The 24,382-nt window shown below is 40.4% G+C and overlaps 1 long non-coding RNA gene, 2 other non-coding genes and 1 pseudogene across 3 annotated transcripts in view; all 4 read left to right on the plus strand.

Moving 5' to 3' along the window:
* LOC105358209 (uncharacterized) overlaps positions 1-24,080 on the plus strand; it is a 67,398-nt gene extending 43,318 nt beyond the window's left edge. The window contains exons 13-18 of the long non-coding RNA XR_013647185.1: positions 41-90; positions 674-796; positions 17,609-17,681; positions 17,777-18,239; positions 21,447-21,569; positions 23,781-24,080. This is a non-coding gene — a long non-coding RNA (uncharacterized LOC105358209). The remainder of the gene's footprint in view (positions 1-40; positions 91-673; positions 797-17,608; positions 17,682-17,776; positions 18,240-21,446; positions 21,570-23,780) is intronic.
* On the plus strand, positions 4,752-4,915 carry LOC111948520 (U1 spliceosomal RNA). Its single transcript, XR_002874534.1, has one exon. It is a non-coding gene; the product is annotated as a U1 spliceosomal RNA (small nuclear RNA).
* Positions 20,185-20,375, plus strand: LOC111948530 (U2 spliceosomal RNA). The gene has a single exon (XR_002874543.1). It is a non-coding gene; the product is annotated as a U2 spliceosomal RNA (small nuclear RNA).
* On the plus strand, positions 23,167-23,318 carry LOC111948524 (U1 spliceosomal RNA; annotated as a pseudogene).
* Positions 24,081-24,382: the final 302 nt, after the last annotated feature.

The raw sequence follows: 24,382 nt of genomic DNA on the forward strand, positions 1-24,382 counted from the left end.
TGCACTCCCTTGTGATTTTCCTTTTCTTCGTCTTTTTTAGGGCACTCGAGCATTGGTGGTTCAGGGGAACAATTCTGGCCTGCCACGCAGGTTCGATTCCCAGCCTTTGCAATGAAGCCTTTTTCTCTTTTCCTCTCAACCCTAAAACGCTCTCAAAAAGTCAAATTTCCATTTTACAAGATGATCAGATAAATTGTCATGCAATTATTACAGAATGACAGAATTCTAATAGAAATCTCAGCATGAAGCCGAGTTGTCTCTGGTGTGATTGGTTCGTGTGTCCAGCTGCTAACAGAAAGATAGGAGCTCAACCAGAGAAGATCTGTTCTAAAATCCTCTCTTCCTTGGATCTGCATTACTTTCTTTTATTCACAGGATTCTTTCAAGCCAATAATTGTATGTTTTTAAGATTTAAGAAGTTCCTAATTATTGTATGAAAAATAAATGCCTCAAAAATATTTATGGGGACCATTTTGTTAATAAAGAGCAATTAAATCTAATGAAGTAGCAACTATTACAATTTAACAAAATGGTGAGGAATGGTAAGGAATTTCAGAACTGCAGTAATTTACACACATCAGAAAAAGTAAGATGCAATCTTTTGAAAACATCTTGCATTTAAAAATGATCAAACTGAATTTGTAATTTAATCTTGTTTGTTTTTCTTCCTCAGATGTTTTAAAAACCCAAGCTTGAGAGTGAAACATCTGATCACTGTCCAGAGGAATCAACGGCCATCCTGATGATGCTGCGCGGTGTGAGTCTCCTGCCATCCATCTAAATTCATCTTTACCTGGTGAGCAGTAGCGGTTCTAGGCACGGGCCGTCCGGGCGGTGGCCTGGGGCGGAAAACTGAAGGGGGGCGGCACCGAGGACAGATCCTCATGGGAGGACAAACCCCTGCATGGGATGTACCACCGGACCATAACTGAAGTGGCTGATATCAAGAAGTCCTACCAATGGCTAGAAAGGGCTGGCCTACAGGACAGCACCGAAGCGCTCATCCTGGCAGCTCAGGAACAAGCCCTGAGCACCAGAGCGATAGAGGCTCAGATCTACCACACCAGACAAGACCCAAGGTGTAGGCTGTGCAAAGAGGCCCCTGAAACAATCCAGCACATAACTGCAGGATGTAAGATGCTGGCAGGTAAAGCATACATGGAGCGCCACAATCAAGTGGCTGGAATAATATACAGGAACATGTGTGCAGAATATGAACTGGAAACCCCAAGGTCAAAATGGGAAACACCTCCGAAGGTGGTAGAGAATGAGAGGGCAAAGATCCTGTGGGACTTCCAGATCCAGACTGATAGGATGGTAATGGCAAACCAACCAGACATTGTAGTGGTGGATAAAGAACAGAGGAAAGCCGTTGTGGTGGATGTGGCAGTGCCAAGCGATGGGAACATCAGGAAGAAGGAACATGAGAAACTGGAGAAATACCAGGGACTCTGAAAAGAACTGGAGAAAGCCTGGAAAGTGAAGGTGACAGTGGTGCCTGTGGTAATTGGAGCACTCGGGGCAGTAACCCCCAAGCTGGAGGAGTGGCTACAACAGATACCTGGAAAGACCTCAGACCTCTCAGTCCAGAAAAGCGCAGTGCTAGGAACAGCTAAGATACTGCGCAGGACCCTCAAGCTCCCAGGCCTCTGGTAGAGGACCCGAGCTTGGAGGAGAAACCACCCGCGGAGGGTGAGAGGGGCGTTTTTTTTTTTTATATATATATATGCATCACAAGGAAAATAGAAATAAGATCAGAAACTCGTGTGTTTACTTTGTTCTTTTTTCCAAGCAGAAACTCTTTCTTTTGCTGATGATGCAGCCGTGTTACTGTTTTGATGGACGTATAATCTTCATACGCCGTCATTTAAATCTCAGACTCCGTCTCACTGAAGTATAGTATGAGGTTCCATTTGTGCCAAAAATATCAAAATGTGTTTTTGCGTCCACTTTTATGTCTTTGGTCCATTGTCTTTGTCTATTGATCGTGTTTTTGCGTCCACTGTCTATGCTTTGGGCTCATTGTCTATGTCTATTGAACAAGTTCATTTTACATTGGTTCATGTCTATGTACTACTAAGCAATATCTTCTGCATGCCCATGATTCTTTGATTATTACTTTGAATTTACTTTGTGATGTATATGCTTGCTCCATGCTTAAACTTTGCATTTGTCTTTGTCATTGTCATTGTCCTTATCCCATGTCGTCTAACTACGGCGTCAGGAAAGTCCTTAGCAACAGTTGCTAGTGTCGTTTGCTACGTCGTTTCACGTGTCGTCAGGAAAATCCTTAGCAACCGTTGCTAGTGTCGTTTGCTACGTCGTCTCACCATGTCGTGTCCTTAGATCTTGTTGTATTTCAAATTTTGCAAAAGTTGTCAGAGAAGTCCTTTGTACGGTTGGTAAATTGTTTCCTGTATTATCACAGAACGAAACATGTTTAAAACATGTTAAAAAAACTTTATTGATAATCCTGCAAACGCGCATTGCCAGAAAGGGGGGGGTGCATGCGTACAACGGTTTCGCGTTCCCGTTTAAAGTTATTTAGTTTTAAGTTATTTAGAATATGGCTTCAATTCAATCTTGTAATGAAACTATTATTTAAAAGTCTTTTGAAAAGTAACTGATCTTTATTCAACATGTTGTTACAAATCTGATGGATAAACGAGGAGCAGAGGCGCCCAAAAGAGCCTTATAGTGGTCCAGAGAGCGCCACCTCATGCTCAAATAAATACATAACAGATTGAAAAGAAAAGATCAAAATCCATTCAAAGATTTTGGGCCGTCTGCTCCTCGTTTATCCACCCGATTTGTGACAGCATGTTTGATAAAGATCAGCTGTTTTTTAAAAGACTTAAATAGTAGTTTCATCTCCAGATTTAATTGAAGATAGACTCTAAATAACTTTAAAAAATTGGCAAGAGAGTCGCTTCGGGAACGAGAAAGCGTTGTATGCATGCGCCACCCCCCCCTTTCTGGCATTGCGCGTTTGAGGGAATATCAATAAAGTTCATCTTAAAAAAGTGTTTGTCATGGTTAACCCTAGCGCCGGCTTAAATAAACATTTCTTTTTTTCATTCCGCGGTAGTACAGGAAACAATTTACCGGCCGTACAAAGGATTTTTTCTGACGACTTTGGCAAAATTTGAAAAACGACAAGATCTATGATCTAACGACAAGACACGGGGAAACGTTGTAGCTAACGACAGTAGCAAACGTCGTAGCTAACGACAGTAGCAACGGTTGCTAAGGAGACGACAGGGTGTATAACAAAGACAAATGCAAAGTTTTACACATAACGCATGAACCAATGTTCAATGAACTCGGTCAGTAGACATAGACAATGGACCAAAGACATAGACAGTGGACACAAAAACAGATTTTTGGCACAAACGGAACCTCATAGTATAGCTCTCTCTTTTTTCTCCACACGTTTCCATGGTGACTCTTGAAATCGGTGATCCATTGAGAATGTCTTTATGTACCTGCTGTGCACGAGCATTAACCCAGGGTTACCAAGTGGAGCGTAATTACGCTAACTCATATCCGGTCTTTGGGAACCGACATACCCAGAGTAAGCAAGTTCAGGCGGATTTCAGCCAGAGTTCAGGCTTAAAGTCAGGTTAGTTTAAACACGCTTCCTGGAATACCCCCCTGAACAGCAGTGAAGTGATTATGAGCGGATTCTGCAGCGGAGGAAAATAATTCTGATACCTGCTTTGCAACGATGTCCAGTGCTTTACAAGTGCTGCATATCGGTACAAGGTGGATAATTACTAACCTACTTTTTAAGCTACTTTTTCTTTAACAGAAAAATATTTTTCAGCTTTGTTTGACTTTGCTTCAGACACTGCAGGCGTTTGTAGATCTAACTAATGATTATACATCCAAAGTAATGATATATTAGAATAGTGAACATGCTAAAAAAGTCAGTCTGAAACTGATCCAGTATTTGCACAGGAACACTACATTTTCATGGTGTTATTGTTTTGTCAAATTTTACTAAAAATTAGTTTGATGACCAGTTTTTACTTCACTGCAATAATTGTAGTTTTTGTTGTCCACTAGAGGACGCCAAGGTGACTGTTTTTTTTTATTCACAGATCTGCCAAACCAAATGTGCAGATCTGTGAAAGTTCATACATGGTGATGATCCCTGAGGGGATATGGCGAAAGGATAAATATTTAGGTAACTCACCAGACTCAAGATGTTGGAAAAACTTGGTTTTGTTTTGAGCTTTGATGATAAAACTGTTTACATTTGTAGTTCACATTCCAGACCAGTAGGGGGCAGCAGCAGAGCTCTGATGTTCCAGTCAGCAGGACACAAAAGAAGAGGAAGTTGTTTAGCGTTAGCAGGGAAAAACGTCTGTTTTGTATGTTTTCATTGATTTTAGTAGCATTTTTGTTGTTCATATGATTCAAACAGTCTGGGGTTTTTTCAATCACCCCATTTTCTGTTTTTTTAACTCTCTGAAAATCGCCTAAATGAGAATAAATGAATGGAACTTTGTGGTCATCAGTTAGCTTACATGGTTCAGACACAGCAGTGCATCATGGGAATCGTTATTCCAAGGCTCAATCAGTGTTAAATACGTTAGTGTTTGTGTACAGATGTGTTTGTGTAGCACAGTGTTGAATGTGAGTCATGCAGTGTGTGGTTGTTTGTGTGTGTGTGTGAAGTTTGTAATGACCTTAAAGCTGCACAGTGTGTGTGTGAAAGTGGTGTGTGAGTGTGACATGAACAACTCATACTTACCTGGCAGGGGAGATACCATGATCATGAAGGTGGTTCACCCAAGGTGAGGCTCAGCCATTGCACTGAGGCTGTGCTGACCTTTGCGAATTCCCCAAATGTGGGAATCTCGACTGCATAATTTCTGGTAGTGGGGGACTGCGTCCGCGCTCTCCCCTGATTATGTGTTCAAAGAAAAACTATACAGTAAAGTGTTGCTGAAACTGCATGAATGACCAGGATGACCTCTTATCTTTGGGTCCTGATGAGAAAAGTCAATGAGTTAGATTCATGCAATTATTCAGTCCTATTAAGAATCTGACCTTGAATTAGTACTGAGTGACAGATTGATGTCATTGCAATGTATTTTCCTGGTTTAGTATCAGCTGATAACTATGGTATATCAAGGTATAATTCAATTAACTGCATTTATCAAACCTGAAATCTCTGTGGCTCCTAAGAGAAATGTGTAATCATCAGCAGGTTGTTTTAGTTTGGAAGAATTTCTCTAGCATAATTAGAAATAAGTCAATACCAGGAATGCTTTTGCATTTTCAAAATGAACCTGTATTTCTTGACTCAAAATGAAACTAAAAAATCAGTCAAACCGCTTTTCTTCAACACGGCTCATCCTGCCACTTAACCAAAATGATAAAGAAGATATTTGGCATAGGGTTGGGCGATGTCCCTTAAATTGGCCGTTGACGATGTTTGCTGTCAACCATCGGGATGGACGATGACATCGTTGGGGGGGGGATTTTTACATTTTTCGTTCTTATATAACTGCTATTCGTTTTTTTGCTTTTTTCATTTTATTTTCCAACTAATGACTAATCCGCGATGATCCAGTATAAACTGAGGGAAGTGACTTTAACAAAAAAAGTAACAAACAAAATAGAAAAGAAGTAGTCCGCTCCCGTGGACCGGCGGAGCGTGGACTTACAGCTTTGTGTTTGAGGGGAAGGGGGGGGGGGTGCTTTGTTACATGAGCGCTATGTGTGGGAGATTTAAGACTGCGATCCGTCCCGCAGCTCTAGGGGTACAAGCAACCGAACTCAGAACCGGGTCTAAAAGTGTGTGTCTGAGCACAGCTCGGATCGTCGGCACACACAGCGGTTTGAGCTTCAAAGCAGAAATGTCGCTCAGTCCTTAGAAAACATTCAAACAATCACGCGGATTTGTGTTTCCAGTCGTGTCCCGACTAAATAAAGGCTGATGTTATTCTTACATGTTTACGTGCAGCCAGCAAGCAGCACCTTCTTCCACTTTCGGCTTCTCCCATCAGGGGTTGCCACAGCGAACGAGTCGCATGGTAAATTTGGCAATGTTTTACGCCGGATGCCCTTCCTGACGCAACCTTCTCAAACCGGGCTTGGAACCGGCAGAGGTAGAGAAGGGAACAGGGAGGAGCCTGGAGTCGAACCCGGGTTTCACGGACGGAAGGCGCCGCAAACCAGCACGAGCTAAACCGGCTCCAGCAAGCAGCACCACCCAAAGCTAATGTTGTTAGCCCGTGTTAGCATACTGCTAATCATGGCTTCGTTCAGAAAAAGCACTGACCACACGAATTAAAATTCAAATGATGAGCGAACAGGTGTTTCATAATAACCGTAACATTATTAAAAGCACGTTTAGAAGATCATCTCGTATTTTACCGAGCTGACATGTCAATGTATATAGCCGCTCGGCGCTGTTTAACATTGTTTTGTATTGAATTGTTACATTCAATAAAGTTTGAAAAAAAAAAGCCGCTCGGCGGAATTTATATCCTTCCGTTTTCAAACCCTACTGCGCATGTGCGAATGATTTATTCCGACGGAAAGTGTGACCTTAGTGAACGTTTTTATATTCTGAAAACATTTTTCTGGGCCCATGTACACGGTTGGATTCTAATCCGACCATTGATCCCATCAAGATATTTTGTACATGTAACCGCGGCTTATGGTGTCGACGCGCAACGTGGCGGGGGCGTGGCATCACGATTGTGGTCTCTCCATCGGGATGTCAGTCACCCATCACGATGGACGATGATATCGTCCATCGGCACAACCCTAATTTGGCATTTCATTTTCAAAAAGTTCTATAGACAATGTGTAGCAAAATTCAATTTGGAATGTCTAATTTAACAATTAAAATTGATTAACAGAAATGCTATTTCATTTTCACAATGTAACTGCATCAAATGACTCAAAAACAAAATAAAATGTAATCCACCAAAATGCTTTTTCATTTTCTACTTAAAAACACTTATTCTGTGACATAATTACAGCGACAATGCTAAGAGGGGATCGCATTTTCACCTTTTTTGTGCAAAGAAATGATTTCCTTTCTCAGATTTTGTGACATTTCTTTCCCATGAGGAGCCATTGCTGACAGCAGGAAATGGGAGGATCTTTTCGTTGTTATGAAATGCCCTTTTATGGTCACCTGTGTGCTGGACACCTCTCAAATGATTCATTAGACCAGTGTTTTTCAACCAGTGTGCCGCGGCACACTAGTGTGCCGTGGGAGATGGTCAAGTGTGCCGTGAGAAATTGCCCTCATTAACTGATCTAAAAGCAATTACCATCTCCAGGAAATCAGCTCTTTGTTCATCCAAACAGGCCCTGATAAAACACTGAGAAGTTAAGAATATGAAATGTCATAAAATTATTTTTTCTTTGTGTTTATATGATTCTATTAAAGACATTTTGATAAGAATAACGGGATACCGCGATTTAGCTGCAGCTATAACTGTGTAAGGAAAAGTCCCGCCCCTTTAACTGTCTCCACCAATCATTCTTGAAGGCTTAATCACATGTCATCAGTCTGACCAATCAGTAGTGGTTAAAGTATTCACTTCCTTGTTTCGATTTAGCGCAAAAAAGTCTCTCTGTTCTAACAAAAATACCAGCTAAAGCTCGTCTTTAGCGGTGTAGCTTTCCACAGAATCTGGTATCAGACTGTGGAACAAGTGAACAAAACCATGAAGCTCAAAGACGCTGGTCTTTCTGCTGTCGGCGGATTACGGGCACTACATCTCCCATGATGCAGTAAAGTCACTGTCTTAGCGCACAATGAGTCTCTCCTCTTAACGTCTTAAAACAACGAACACACATCAAACAGTTTTTGAATCTTTTGACTTAATTTTTAATACATCTTTTAGAAAAAACAGCTTCAGCTTCCAGCGTTTTCTGCAACAATCATCACAAAAATGCATGTGAGAGCGGCTGTAGATCAACACAGACTGAGCTTTTTCTTTTTTTTTTTAATTTATCTATTTTTTTGGATGTTGGTGTGCCGCGGGATTTTTGTCAAGGTTAAAGTGTGCCGTGGCTCAAAAAAGGTGTAAAACCACTGCATTAGACTCACCTGTGGTTGAATGCCTGTTGAGTAGAATTTGTAGTCTTAAGTTTGGCTTTTCTCCTGTGTCACTATGACTGGGGTGAACTCAGTTTTTGTAACATGGGCTTGAATTTGTTAGGAAAATATCTTTTTTTGTGTGCAAATTATCATATCTTGTTTGCAATCAGTGACAGACCCTTACAGGTGTATTTTGTAGTCTAGTATTTCACAGAAAATGATGATTCTGAAAGGACACTAAAGGTTTTCTGACAAATGTAGTGGGGTGTACTCATTTATGCTGAGCACTGTATATAGTTTGGAAGATGATCTTCACCAATTTGCCAAAATAATGCTGATGGCGTGTGCTGGTTTTTGATGACCGAACAACCGTATTCGTGCTTCAACTGCTAACCGCCAGAAGGTTGTAAAACTTTATGGAAAGTACCTTTTGAAGTTTACCTTTCACATCCCAGTCATCCACTTCCTCCAAGGTGACATCAGATGTTTCTTGACATGATATTTCTGAATATAACCTTTCTGAGAAAATTGATGGCTTGATGCCTCCATGAGTGAGGGCAAGAGCGATCATTTGCCCCAGAAGCCAGAGCTGAAAGACAAATGTGTGAAGAAAAAAGTATGAATTGAAATGTTCCAAAGGTCATGGTAGTGAGCTTTTACTGGTTCAAACCACAGAAATGACTTCATCCAGCTGCATTCTTTTGTTAGTAAATAAATGGATTATTATAGTGATTGAAATGTTAATTTTCCAGCAAAGGACTTAACCAGCCAACCAGCATTGACATTTTCGCTGCCACTGAAAAACATACTGTCTTTTGAAAAATTCCCTGGTTGGCCCTCCATCATCAACAGCAGCCTCTGATGGTCCAACGCCGTCAATGAAAACAATGTTAATCCCATGGCGAGGATTAAAGCGCTGTCTCCGGAAAAAACGAATCGGTTGTCATATTTATGCAGTTCTGAGGGTGTTTGAATCTGCTAGGGCAAATCACAAACTGCGCTCTGAATTCTGACACATTCCTTGCGAGAAACTTGTGTCAAAACTGATTTGTGTCCGATAAATGAAGTAAGGGGGAGGTAGGGTTAGAGGAGGTGGAGTCAACCAATCAGAGTGCAGGACTCTGAGTACTTGGTAAAGTCACAAAGGTCTTCACAGATTTGGACTTCCTGCTTCAATAACTTCTGATAAACGTTCAAATGTGACAGAGTATCTCAATCATTTCTCATCATTTCCTGTGGTCCTAAAGTTCCCCTCAAGCACCACGTCCGCGTCTGACAAGGACCTCAAGTAGGAAAGTAAATGTTTTATTACGTCAAATTTGGTAGAAAAGTTCAATTGTGAAACATTACCAATGTGCAAATCAAACACACTCTTAGCTTTTGGGTCGTTTATGGCCACAACACTTACTTGTTCCTTTTCTGAGATGTATTTTCAGAACCTCTTCATCTGCATGCTGGTGATGTGGGTCAGCGGTGTGTTCAACCATCTCCTCACAGAGCTGTTTGCTTTCTGTGTATCTCCCTCTCCTTCATGCTAAATGTCTCTGGCCTGTCCTTTTGTGCTGCATACTGCCAGTAGAGTTCCCTCATCTCCTGGAAGGTGTGGTCTTCCAATCCTTTCTGGCCATGGATGCTCCTGTCAATGTTGGCCTCAAGGAGAATGGAGACTTGATTTTTGGGTAAAATAGAGCTAAAGGGCTGGACAAATAAAGTAAGAAATTGCTCTACATTCTACTGGCAGCTATTAAGAAAACAATAATCAGAAAATGGCTTAAACCTGAACAACCAACGACTGGCTTGACGGTATACAAAGAATAAATACAAATTTAACTGATGTTTTTTACACTACTTGGTCTAAATGGACAGAATAAGTAAAGCCTATAAGATGAGACTTTATGTAAAGTGTCACTGAAATGGTCATATATGTTTTGAACAATTCCTGCTCTTTCACATGTTTGTTCTATTTTCCTTAAAGACTGAGAAAGCAAGATCATTGCAGTCTATCAATGTACAATTTTTCATGTGCTTTTTCAATAAAAAAAAGGATTAAAAGCAGATTTTTAAAAAGAGCAACAATCAGACAAATGTGCACGGATCAAAGGAAAGATGGGAAGGAATCCAGAGGCTTGTGGTGTAAAGTTGGCGTTCAGTACAGTGACAGCTTTTGGGAAGAAACTGTCTCTAGGTCCCAAAACACCACAGCTCTGGGGAGGATCTGCATGGATGAATGGACCAAACCTGTTGAAGAACTTCAGGAGACCTTTGACCTTTGTCATGGAAACATTACAAAGTATTGAGTTGAACTTTAGTGCCCAGTTTTAAAAATAAAGAATTTCAAAAAGAGATTTACTGGATTCTGTCTTTACATTCCGTCTCTCAGTTGAAGTGTTTTTGTGGTAAACATTACAGACGAGAAGAACTAATAGCAGGACACCCCCCAAACAGATCAAGAGGAAGATCCACGAGTACAAACGCTGTCGCCTGCAGCTCTTAAGATTTTTTCTGTCTGCTGCTTGGTACCAAGTGACACGTGGACCGGTAATGGACCGCGGCACTGGACTTTGGTCAGGTCGCTCCACCACCTCAGCCTGTCTGTATTGGAGTGTAGGATGAGGTAGTCTCCACCTACAAATACCTGGATCTGCAGCTGGACAACAAGTTGGACAGGTGTATAAGCAGACTCTATTGTTGGTGCGAGTCTGGACTCTGGAGACAATGGTGGAGGCAAGACCTAAGTCCCGCCTCAGAGCAGTGATGAGGAGCATGAACCACCCTCTGTCCGTACTCCATGGATGAGGTGTGGAGAAGCAGCAAAAGATGTGGGTCAAACGCTGATTCAGCAAAAGCTTTGGGTCAAATGCTGAGTCAGCAAAATCTCTGGGCTTGTTCAGCTGCTGCAGGTTTTCCTTCTGGGACCAAACCTCAGTGTTTCATCCTCCCAGTAATGACTAAAGCAGAAGGAAAACGTTTTCTAGAAGCCTCCAAACGTTTTATGAGCTTCTCAAAGGACTGATGGGAGGTTTCAGGTCTTCCTCCCCCCAAACCAACCCAGAAACGGCCCGTTTTGAAAACAATCAATCTTCTGGACGAATTTGAGATGAAATGAGGAGGAACTCCTTGAACCCCCCCCACACAGCAGCGGGAGGCCCTTTGCCGAGTCCGCGCTTCCCTCTTCGGCTAAATTCGGGTTTCCTCGTTCGTGTCTGTCGCTGTTCGCCGCTCGCGAGCCTCGTGAATGTGTGACGTTTCACCTGCATTGCTTTGATGGGGCTGACCCCGCCCACAATAAGAGCAGCAACCATAGCAACATGAGAACCAAAAGATCACACAAAAACACCTGACCCGCCGCTTGTCCTAAAGTGGGCGGGGTTAAAACACTCCCGCGGTCATTATTTCTCCACGTGAAGAAAAGCTTCAGTCTGTAGTAAAGGTCAATGATAACACTCATCGCTGCTCCCTGTCACGTGACTGCCGCTTTGCGGGAAAAACGTTTTTTTTTATCATTACCTCATCCCACACACGAAACAAAGACGTCATTCTTGTGACGATGTCACAGATTATGTAATTTGACGTCAAATTTAAAGTCAATTCACGTCAATTGACGTCATTGGAAGTCATTGCTAAGGTCCTTTTATAGACCCCAGGCATCAAAGGATAGTCCATCTGACAGAAGCAGAGCCCAACTTTATTGCAAGTGGACACTCAAAGCCGAGACTTCTCAGAGTGACGATAAACCAGTAGAAAGGTTAAAAAAACTTAAGAAAGAACATCAATTTCAAATGGATTCAGCAGACAGGTGGGAAGAAGAAATGCAGAAAGTTTCTACAAACACCACAAGCCCCAAAGAGGAAATCTCTCCTCCATCCAAACCGCGGAGACTACAAGAGATGATCCTGGAAAATAAACGGCTGAAATTTGAGATTAGTGGGTTGAGACAAGAAAACTGTCTTTTGAAAGAAGAAGTGCAGAACCTTCATAAGGAGGCGGCCCAGGAGGAACTTCTGGAAATCAATGACAGAATGGCCTCTGAGCTGCAGACTTTACAGCAGCAAACTGCAGCTCTCAAAAGGGATTTTAAGGAACTGAAAACGGCGCCTCAGAAATTGGATGAAATGAGACAAAATTATCCCTTAATGTTGGAAGAAATCTATCGTTTAGAAGACCTCAAACGTGAATTGCAAAAGGAGATTTCAATCCTGCAAAACCAATCAGGAAACGTTAGAAGCGTGACGCCTCTGTACGAAGACCAAACGTGCCGGCTGAATTTACTGAGAAAGGAAGCAGAGAGCCTTCAACAAACTAAGAAAGCTTTAACCGATTCACTTCAACATCTCAAAGATCTGGATTCTGAATGTGACCTGATCCAAGCAGAAACACAGCAAATTGAGGAAAGAAATGCAGAACTCTCCCTGGAAGTTAAACATCTGCAGGAGGAAATCCAAGGCTTTGGTGACCTCCAGGACCTCCAGGAGAAACTCTGTGCTGTGAAGGAGGCATACCGAAATACAAAGAAAAACAGCTTCTTCTTTAAAGACAAAAAGAAAGAACTCAGGTCTGAGCTCCACCATTTACAGCAGCAAAATACAGTTATTGAGCAGCAGATTGAAAAACTGGACAAAAACATGGAAAAAAATGAGAAAATCAAGAAAAATTACGGCAAACTGTTAAAAAAGAAGCTCCTCTATAAGGAGCAAAAAGAAAGTCTTGAAGGTCAGATCTCAGATTTGAGAGTTCAGGAAGATGATGCGAAACAGCTTCTCAGTCTGTATGACCAAGAGACGGCAAAGGCAGATTTACTGCAAGAGGAAATGAGGAGACTCCAAGAAAAAAAGGCAGATTTGATTTACTCTCTTCAAAGTCTAAGAAATCTGGAATGTGACTTCAACAACATCAAAGCAGAAAATGAGAGATCAAAGAAAACCAATGCAGATCTCTTCTTGGAAGTTACACAACTGCAGGAGGAAATTCAAGACTTTGACAACGTGCAGGAGGAACCTTCTACTCCAAAGAACGGACCAATCATTCTGCCTTCAGTGTCCATAAACAATTCAGATGATGAAATAGTGTCTGAACCCACAGAAAAAACAGTCCCCCCCGAAGATCTCAGATCTTGTGCAAAATCCTCTCATTCTTCCTTTATAGTGGATCATGAGAACGATAGCCTTGATGGATACATGGGCACTTCAGACCAAGAAGAAGACTGGAATCCCAATGACAGAACTGAAAATCCCAGATCTTCTGTAAACTCCCCCCATTCTTCCTTTATAGTGGATCATGAGAGCAATAGCCTTGATGGATACATGGGCACTTCAGACCAAGAAGAAGACTGGAATCCCAATGACGGAACTGAAGATCCCAGATCTTCTGTAAACTCCCCCCATTCTTCCTTTATAGTGGACCATGAGAGCAATAGCCTTGATGGATACATGGGCACTTCAGACCAAGAAGAAGACTGGAATCCCAATGATGAAACTGAAGGTCCCAGATCTTCTGGAAACTCCCCCCATTCTTCCTTTATAGTGGATCATGAGAGCAATAGCCTTGATGGATACATGGGCACTTCAGACCAAGAAGAAGACTGGAATCCCAATGATGAAACTGAAGATCCCAGATCTGTAAACTCCCCCCATTCCACCTTTCAAGAGGATCATGAGAACAATGGCCTTGATGAATACATGGGCACTTCAGCCCAAGACGAACATTGGGAACCCAATGGAAGAAGACTGTCCAAAGAACAGATTGAGGCTTTTGAAAATCCAGCTTGTTCTTCCTTTGAGAAGATAGATGAGAACGTAGGTTGCTGCGACTTTCAAGAGGCCGTAGACAATAAAGAGGAGACCGAACCGAGGAAAGAAACAGCATCCATGGAAGTTAAGCACGAGGTTCTCGGTTTAAAAGAAGACTTTAAGGTCACTTCAGATGATGAAGATGAGACCAAAGCTGAAAAGGAAGAGGTAGCCATCAAAGATACCAACATTTTTACATTCCAGGGCCTTTGGGCTCCAAAGAGAGGATCTTCCCTTCTTGCTCCAATATCCAACACGGCCACCAAAAAAACCAAACGAAAGAAGGAAAAAGTATCCAAGAAAAAGAACAAGACTTCTTAGAAGCTTCTTATTCTTTGTCTGAGACAGAGGTTTACAGATTAAATGAACAGGCCCAGGATAAAATTATTTGATATTTAATTTTTGTAATGACTTATAGTTATTTATATCTGTCTGTTAAGGTTTATTTATTCATCTCTGTATACATGTCTAGGGTTAGGGTTATGTGGGCAAACACAGGTGGGGCCCACATCTTCTGCCCCCTTTTTAACCATCTGAGGCCCACTTGGCCTTGCAAGCTGAGTTGTGTGTTTGATAAATGTAGTTTGAACATTTTTTAGTTAGTTAGTTTTAATCACCCTACAGACAGAAATGCAGACTTTTTTGTGTTGTTCATACACAAAGTTGTAATCCCTTTCTTATTCTCCTTCTCTTTCCTGAAACTGTTTTTGTATGCTCTGTAGGAGTATATTTCTTTAGCTTTAGAAATTTATTATTTATAATTTATTATTTATTCTATTTTACTATTACTATTTTATTACTATTACTATTTTACTATTTTACTACTAATTTTTTTATTTTATGTTATTTAATTTATTTTGTTGTGAATTTTGAAAGTAAAGAAACTGGTCTATAGTTAGTGAACATTTGGTCAGAAACTAAAAAAAACGGGCGGCACGCTGATGTGTTGGTCAACTGTTTCCTCACATTCTCGTTCTTGTGTGGGTTTTCTCTGAGAGCTTCAGTTCCCCCCACCTGATCCAAAATTAAAGTTAGATTTTCTTTAAGAAATTCACTAAAACTGCAAAAGCTATGATTGGTCTGTAGTCTCTAAACACAGGTGTCAAACTCCAGGCTTTGAGGGCCGGTGTCCTACATGTTTCCAACCACCCTGCTACTGTAGCTTGTTATCGGAAAAAAACTCCTGATCCAGGCAGTCAGCTGCAGAAAAGGCAGAGTTTCTGAAAAACCAGCCCTCAAGGCTGAAATCTGACACCCCTACTCTAAAAGCTTTCACGTTGTTGGTTATTAGATGAACGGCTGTATTTGGTAGTTAGTAAACATTTGGTCAGAAACTAAAAAAAACGGGCGGCACGCTGATGTGTTGGTCAACTGTTTCCTCACATTTTCGTGCTTGTGTGGGTTTTCTCTGAGAGCTTCAGTTCCCCCCACCTGATCCAAAACTCAAGTTAGATTTTTCTTTAGGATTTTTAACTGAAACTGCAAAAGCAATGACCGGACTGTAGTCTCTAAAAGCTTTTCCGTCGTTGGTTATTAGATGAACCGCTGTATTTGGTAGTTTGTGGTCGTCTTCAGATTTGGGGACAGTTTACAATAATTTCAGAATTACCAGTAACATTGTTTTTAAACCACACATTGATCACAGCCCACTTTCTTTTAGAGCCCTATACCAATTCTGGTCATGTCAGAGTGTGTCACAAATTAAAATCTGAGAAGACCAATAACTCAATCCAAAATGTAATGTAAAGTAATCCAAAAGTAAATGTAAAGTACTTCCAATCGTTATAGTTCTGTTCATTTTAAACACCTGACTTAACAAATCATCTCAACTGTTCTTAAAAACGGCTAATGAAAGTGACCAACAGACAGTCGGGTTGGAACAGAAAACAATTACCAGTAGAACATATTTCAATTCCAGTCATGAGTCGATGCATCAGTTACAGCTACCAACCAAAGTACAGACAGAAAAATGTTTGGTAGTGCTGAGCCAAAGTTTCTGCAGCTCAGAAATAAACGCAGACTCAGTAGATCAGAGTGACTGGTTCAAATCTAAACAATTAGCTTCCACACAACCTCAGACGGTTTCACTTTAATGGAGCAGTTGAGAAAAAACATAAACATGTGAAATAACATTTTCTGTACTTAACTTAGAAATAATTCCTAAAATGTTTAAAGTCAAACATTGGTCATTCATAGCCGTTCATAGTAATGCAACCACAGGGGGGCAAAAATCAATGCTTTCATGTGCCGGTCCCAATTCCGGATTAATGCAGAGGGTTTTTTCTGACATCAAAGCAACGCCAAATCCAATCTGTCAACCGCCAACAGAACTTTCCCATCGAATGACATGACTCAGATTAAACCTCTAATAGCAGGGCTTTGGCTCCAGTGTTGACGTTCTTTGAATTCACTTGAGTCGGCTAATCAGCAACAGCAGCTGGTCAGGGAGAGTTGGAAAACAGGCGGGATTGTGGCTCTGGAGGACCAGGGGTGGCCAGCCCTGGTTGAGGCAACTAACACAGTTCTGAAGCAGAGAACAGTAGCTTTCTGTTGATATTGAACACTTTACAGTAGTAAAAACACCAAAACCAGCTGCCTTCAACCAAGAAAAGCAGCTTTGCTGTTTTACTAAGGTTAGGCGTTGCATTTTCTAAAGTAACGTGTTGCACTTACTAACTGTATCAGGAGGAATGTCACTTTGTAAATTGATTCCACTTGTGTGCACCAGCTGCTCACCTGCAGTGGGCTTATAAAGCTCCTCTGCAGGACTCAGTGCACGGCCAGAAACTGATTATCTGGCAATGCCACCATCAGCATCAACTTGCTGCTTCCAGGTTGGACCGGCTGAGCGCAGTCTCAGGCTGCTCAGCGCGGGGATTAATTCCCTGATTGCAGCCTCAGACGCTGATCAGAGCGATGTCTTTAGGCCCTAACAGGAGCCGGGTAGGTTCAGTGCTCTCCCTCAAGTTTTGCTGCTTTTTGGCCATCCCTAACCTGAGAACGTGTCATTTATATCACAGGATATTTTTTGCGTCGTCAGATCGGATTGCTTTCAAATTTGGCCAAAGTCGTCAGAAAAGTCCTTTGTATGGCAGGTAAATTGTTTCCTGTTCAACCACAGAACGAAAAAATATGTTTGTTAAACATAGTTGAAAAGAAACACAAACAGCTAATGACAAAGTACAGGAAACAATTTATCGGCGACTTTTCTGAAGACTTTAGCCAAATTTGACAAACGACAAGATGTGAAAACACGACGTACCTAACGACACTAGCAACGGTATCTAAGGATTTTCCTGATGATGTAGAAAGACGACATGGAGAAACAATAATAACAAATATAAATGCAAAGTTTTTATCACAAAACAAACACAAAGTAATAATCAAAGAAGCATGGGCACGCAGAAGATATTGCTTAGTAGTATATAGAAATGAACCAATGTTCAATAAACCCGTTCAGCATACATAGATGGTGGACGCAAAAACACATTTACATAGTTTTGGCACAAACGGAACCTCATAGGAGAAGACTGGGTTGTTGAAAATGAAAAAGCATTTTGGCTGATTGATTTTTATTTATGATCCAATTGATGCAGTTACATTGTGAAAAGGAAAAAGCCTTTCCGTTGTAGACTTTTATTTTGAAATATGAGACACAAATCCTTCCATAGGACTTTGTGTAAAATAGATGATGTATTTCTAGCAGGTGGAGTTACATCTGTAATCACTGCAGTTCTCTTTTTAGATCAGAAAAAGCCCGCCCTCTGCCTCCACACTGCACTCCTACCAGAGTTCCACCGAGCAATGCTGCTCCTCAGGTACACCTGATGACGGACATGTGGCCCTGTGTGGTGATGGGTTTTTCTGAAATGTCATTTTTAAATATTTCATGTGGTGCTTCTGTGCATGACAGAGTGTTCGAGCTGGAATCATGTGTGGCAGCACTTTGTGGAAACCCTCCAGGCTGTTGCTTCCTCTGAGACCTTCCTAGTAAGCCACAGCCACACCGTTGACCATCAATTCTTGACAAACAGGAGGACTTATGTGTTTGGAATCAGTGTGCGTCTTTCTCTTCACTGGTACCAAATGTTAAACTTGATCAATGTCCTAATTGATTGTTTACTGAGAGGTTTTTATTTAGTCCAGCTGGATCTTTTACCTCCTCTATCGCCACCTGGAAGAGCTGGAAGGTTTCCTGCAGCCCGAGTGTTGACCTCTGCACGATGCTTCAGCTGCTCCCCTTGACGAGCAGATCCAGGTCACGAGAAGATCCTCTGCTAGATCTTTTAGATCCTCTTCAGCGTGACACTCGTGGACCTGTCACCAAACCTTCACCATGGTGTTCCCATCTGTTCTGTCCTGCAGAAGTCTTAACAGTGAGTCATCAAAGGATTCTTTTCAAAACCATTCAGATACTGTTTAGCCCCCTCACTCACAGGTAAGAACACCTGGAAACATGGCTTAAAGGGCCTCGCTGAGCTGGGACAGAACTGCACAATCCCATGCAGGCCAGCGGGCCATTGTGCTGCCCTCTTTGTTTCTGGCTGCCTTTGGATCATGGTGCAAAACACAGAACCTGCAAACTAAATAACTAAAAACTAAATTTAAAAAATGAAATGATTTTAGGATGCAGCTGTTTTCAACTGCATTTTTGCACAATTAAAAATGGTTAAAAGCAAAGTAATAAACATTTTTCCAACAAATAAAAATTGAAATGTTTTTGAAGATGTTTGAACCGGATGTTTTCAAAGAGGTTGAACTTCTAGGAAAAAAGCTGCTGTTTGTTGGACAGAATAACAAATGTTTGAACTTTTGACAAATACAAACACTAAAAAACGGCGTCAGGTAAAACAACCAAACTTCATTGAGCAGAAAAGCAGATCCTCATCCATTTCAGCAAGAATATCAACAGAGAACCCAGTTCTAAACCATAAACTGATGGAACAAACATGAACAACTCTGGAACAGAGGACCAACACATTGAAACATAAAAAGGTTTAAATGGGGTGAAAAGGCTTTTTCAGGGGGCAAACATTTTCTCTTGTTTAAAAAAAAAAGTTCAGCTACCTGTTTGTTTACAATGGTAGTCATCAAAAAAAAAATCATACAATAGTAAAACGTTCAATTCGCCTGCATGTATTTCCACGTGGTTCTTCAAGCAGCTCCTTATAAAGTCTTCTACATGGAAATAGTTTTATGTAAGTATAGTTTTAGTAATTATAGGTAATAATTTGTTACTCTAGAAACGTGTTTAGAGAGCTAAAGTGTGACGCAGCTAATTTGTTTTTTATATATATATTTTCAGACTGATTAAAAAGGTTAAAATCCTTGATGAAAAGGGTTAAAATCAACTGTTTTAAATAAAAATGTTTTAGCCGAAATCTAGTTTTTGAGACAAAAATACCAGCAGGACATAAAGCAACACTTTTCCAAACTTGAATAGTAATTTTTTGTTAACTGGTAATAGATGAAGCTGGCACCTGTAAGGGCACTTCTCTGCAGTCTGCGCATGTGCGGCTTAATACGCTCGTCTTTTCGAGTCGCGTGGATTTTAACTTTTCGCAGATGTCGACACGGTTAAATGGGTAAAGTACGTCTGTTTTCTTCCAAGCTTTCTTCTAACGTTTCTATTTTGGTGTAAAGCGTATTAATTATGTGAATAAATAAATATGAGATGTTTATAGATTTAACGACGTACAGACGTCTACTAATGGTACTATTTGCTGGTTATTTTGTCAAGTTAAAAGTTATTGTCGAGCTTTGAGTTGTCCTCAACAGTCACACAAATTTAAAATTGTAGGTTTTTGTCTTTAAAACAACCCACTTAAATTGGTCTTTTGCGGGTGGATTTCAGACTGACCAGAAAAGAGGCTGTATTTCCACTTGTTTTCGATAGAGGGCGCTGTGGGCTTTACATTTGTTAGGTGTCAGGTCACATCAAAATGACATTATTTTAGTAGCAAGCATCGATTTAATGTTGTTAATTACACAGAAGAGATTCTGTTGATGTGGGAGTCAAATACATGATATGAATATTTATAAAGACGTTCTTAAAATGGTTGTTTTATGTTGATGTTGCTGCTCGTCTTCCAATAGGACTAGATCATACCACGTGTCCCGAAAGTAACACGGAGGCTTCTTTATCGTCTTTAGTTTTTCCAAATTTTCATGATTTTCATCGATCTATTCCTGTTATACGATTGATGTTATTCATTGCCATGAGTTATAGAAAGAGGGAGTGTTTTTATTTAGTCACTTTAGAACCTTGAGGTAGATTTGTAGAAAGCAGAATCAGGTTCTTTCCTTTGAGTTGTGGTCGGTATCGCTTCTCGGCCTTTTGGCTAAGATCAAGTGTAGTATCTGTTCTTATCAGTTTAATATCTGATACGTCCCCTACCCGGGGACCATATATTAAATTGATTTTTGGAACAGGGAGATGGAATAGGGGCTTGCTCCGTCCACTCCACGCATCGACCTGGTATTGCAGTATCTCCAGGAACGGTGCACCCCCCCTTCTCTCTGTGAATGATAAATTCTTAAATTTGAAGTATCAACGTCTAAGAAGATTCTTTGGTTAAGAGTTGTCATTATGATATACTGGAATCAATATATTAGGTTTCACACAGAAATCATAATTATCTATGTGTGTCAGCGTCTTGAGCACCAGTGTTATTGTATGTTTGCTAGATTTAAATGAACACATCCCAGGTGTTCTTCCTTCTTCCCAATAATATCCTGTTGTGTTCTTATAGAATGCTTGAGATTGTGATCTTTGATGATTTAAAAGTTATAAATTCAGTTCGGTTGCATTATTGGACAATTCAATAGGAAAAGAACTTTCCTATTACATTACAGTGTGTGTGTGGCAGACTTTGATGACATGTTTGAAGATTGCTGACCAAATGGAGAATGCACTCCCTTGTGATTTTCCTTTCCTTCGTCTTTTTTAGGGCACTCGAGCATTGGTGGTTCAGGGGGACAATTCTGGCCTGCCACGCAGGTTCGATTCCCAGCCTTTGCAATGAAGCCTTTTTCTCTTTTCCTCTCAACCCTAAAACGCTCTCAAAAAGTCAAATTTCCATTTTACAAGATGATCAGATAAATTGTCATGCAATTATTACAGAATGACAGAATTCTAATAGAAATCTCAGCATGAAGCCGAGTTGTCTCTGGTGTGATTGGTTCGTGTGTCCAGCTGCTAACAGAAAGATAGGAGCTCAACCAGAGAAGATCTGTTCTAAAATCCTCTCTTCCTTGGATCTGCATTACTTTCTTTTATTCACAGGATTCTTTCAAGCCAATAATTGTTTGTTTTTAAGATTTAAGAAGTTCCTAATTATTGTATGAAAAATAAATGCCTCAAAAATATTTATGGGGACCATTATGTTAATAAAGAGCAATTAAATCTAATGAAGTAGCAAGTATTACAATTTAACAAAATGGTGAGGAATGGTAAGGAATTTCAGAACTGCAGTAATTTACACACATCAGAAAAAGTAAGATGCAATCTTTTGAAAACGTCTTGCATTTAAAAATGATCAAACTGAATTTGTAATTTAATCTTGTTTGTTTTTCTTCCTCAGATGTTTTAAAAACCCAAGCTTGAGAGTGAAACATCTGATCACTGTCCAGAGGAATCAACGGCCATCCTGATGATGCTGCGCGGTGTGAGTCTCCTGCCATCCATCTAAATTCATCTTTACCTGGTGAGTGTTTTTTAAAAGATTCATTTCTCAGAAAAAAGGTTGCTAAGCTGCACTAAACAAAGCTCTGCTTCTCTGAGGATTCAGTGAAACAGAGATTTAAATGTGAACATGCTGCATGTAGGGCTGGGCCATATAGAATTTATTATATAACAATATAGTTTTTCATATCAGGCGATAGCGATTAAATCCAAATGACTATTTGTTAAATGTGAACACTCTGCTCATAAGAGAAATGTGTAATCATCAACAGGTTTAGATGTAAATATTTATTTTATATCATACTTTAAACATAACGGATGCAATGAAAGAACACAATGCAAATGCCTTTTTTAAAAATAACTAAGAAAAAGGCATCTGTATTACAAACTAACATACATTTTCGTTAATCTTTTAACATGGTACCTTTTATCTACAGTGTTTACATTGTTTTGGCTACAGTAACTCTTCAAGTGTTGATGAAATTAACGTAATTCCAGTGTAGAAATGCAGCCTGGTGCTGATATGGAGCACTGAACAGCAGTGAAGTGATTATGAGCGGATTCTGCAGCGCAGGAAAATAATTCTGATACCTGCTATGCAATGATGTCCAGTGCTTTACAAGTGCTGCATATCGGTACAAAGTGGATAATTACTAACCTACTTTTTAAGCTGTTTTTTCTTTCACAGAAAAATATTTTTCAGCTTTGTTTGACTTTGTTTCAGACACACTGCAGGCGTTTGTAGATCTAACTAATGATTATACATCCAAAGTAATGATATGTTAGAATAGTGAACATGCTAATAAAATCAGTCTGAAACTGATCCAGTATTTGCACAGGAACACTACATTTTCATGGTGTTATTGTTCGGTCAAACTTGACTAAAAATGAGTTTGATGTCCAGTTTTTACTTCACTGTATAAATTGTAGTTGTCCACTAGAGGGCGCCAACGTGGCTGTTTTTCCTTATTCACAGATCTGCCAAACCAAATGTGCAGATCCGTGAAAGTTCATATATTGTGATGATCGCTGAGGGAATATGGCGAAAGGATAAATATTTAGGCAACACACCAGACTTTAGATGTTGGAAAAACTTGGTTTTGTTTTGAGCTGTGATGATAAAACTGTTTACATTTGTAGTTCACATTCCAGACCAGTAGGGGGCAGCAGCAGAACTTTGCTGTTCCAGTCAGCAGGATACAAAAGAAGAGGAAGTTGTTTAGTGTTAGCAGAGAAGAACGTCTGTTTTGTATGTTTTCATTGATTTTAGTAGTATTTGTATTGTTTTTATGACTCAAACAGACTGGTTTTTTTCCAAGTCCCCCATCTTCTGTTTTTTAACTCTCTGAAAATCGCCTAAATGAGAACAAATGAATGGAACTTTGTGGTCATCAGTTAGCTTTCATAGTTCAGACACAGCTGTGCATCATGGGAATCGTTATTCCAATGATCGATCAGTGTTAAAGATGTGTTTGTGTACAGATGTGTTTGTGTAGCACAGTGTTGAATGTGAGTCATGCAGTGTGTGGTTGTTTGTGTGTGTGTGTGAAGTGTGTAATGACCTTAAAGCTGCACAGTGTGTGTGTGAAAGTGGTGTGTGGGTGTGACATGAACAACTCATACTTACCTGGCAGGGGAGACACCATGATCATGAAGGTGGTTCACCCAAGGTGAGGCTCAGCCATTGCACTGAGGCTTTGCTGACCTTTGCGAACGGCGATGCGCTGGACAGAAGTGCAATTGAGATGTGTTAGGATTGGCCAACCCTTGACGTACAGGTGTTGACGTTTTCTCCCAGTGGAGCCATCTTGTGATAGATGGATGAAATTGCAGAGAAAAATGGTCGCTGCTACCCAGTCATTGTAAATAAATGCAGAAAACATTAATAATCCATGTTAACCTTCCCATTAAATTGTCCAACCCAAAAGTACCCCTAAATTCTTGAGACGGCTGACTTATGAAGATGGTTCATTTGGAAGTAAATCTATTGATATCTTGAAGTTTATTTGAATGAAGCAAAACCTCCACTAAAGTGTCCTGTTGCCTGTATGGCACTAATTGGCGCCATCTAGTGTTCAGTTGATCAAATTGCTAAATCCACATGTTTATGTAAACAAGTTATTGAAAACCTTACAGTAATGACAGTAGTTTCAAGTTAATTCTTGTCATGTCTTAAATTTGATTTGAATTATAGAAAATCTCCTCTGATACATTTCCTGTCATGTGTCCATAGAACCAAGCTGGAAGCTGTGCCAGATGATCCAGGTGATCTGACCTGAAAAGTGAACTGCAGAGCTCCTTATACTCAACTCTTGAACATACGAGGTCTTTTTATTGGAGTTGCAAAGAAGGTATTTGGATATACTCCGTTAGACAACACTCCAGATGGACAACAGTGTGGTCAAGGAGTTGACCAGCATTTGCTTCCTTACTCTGGAGGAACTCCCATTAGATGACAAGCTGACAAAATAAAGACTAAGCCAGCTTTACTTTTTTTCCCACACATGTTGTAGTGAAATTCTAATTTTCACTTAAGAATGTATTTGAGATTATTTTGAATAAACATTCAGGTAAATCTAAGTTTTTGTTGTGTCTTATTTACTTTTTAGTATTTGCTGTCTCCCTTTTTAATGATATGATCTGTTAGGTGCTTACAAATCAAAGAACAGATCAAGATTGCGTGTGATGAGGGAAGGCTCAGAAAACACTGCAGTGACTGTCTGGAATGCCTTGGGATTCCCCCTGAGGAAGTGGCCTTTGAAGAGGAAAATCTGACCTTCTTTGCTCAGACTGCTGCCCTTGTGACCTGATTTCTGAAGAAAATGAATGATGCAA

This window comes from Oryzias latipes, chromosome 13, assembly GCF_053564925.1.
Source record: "Oryzias latipes strain Hd-rR chromosome 13, Olatipes_Hd-rR_3.1".
Classification (NCBI taxonomy): domain Eukaryota; kingdom Metazoa; phylum Chordata; class Actinopteri; order Beloniformes; family Adrianichthyidae; genus Oryzias; species Oryzias latipes.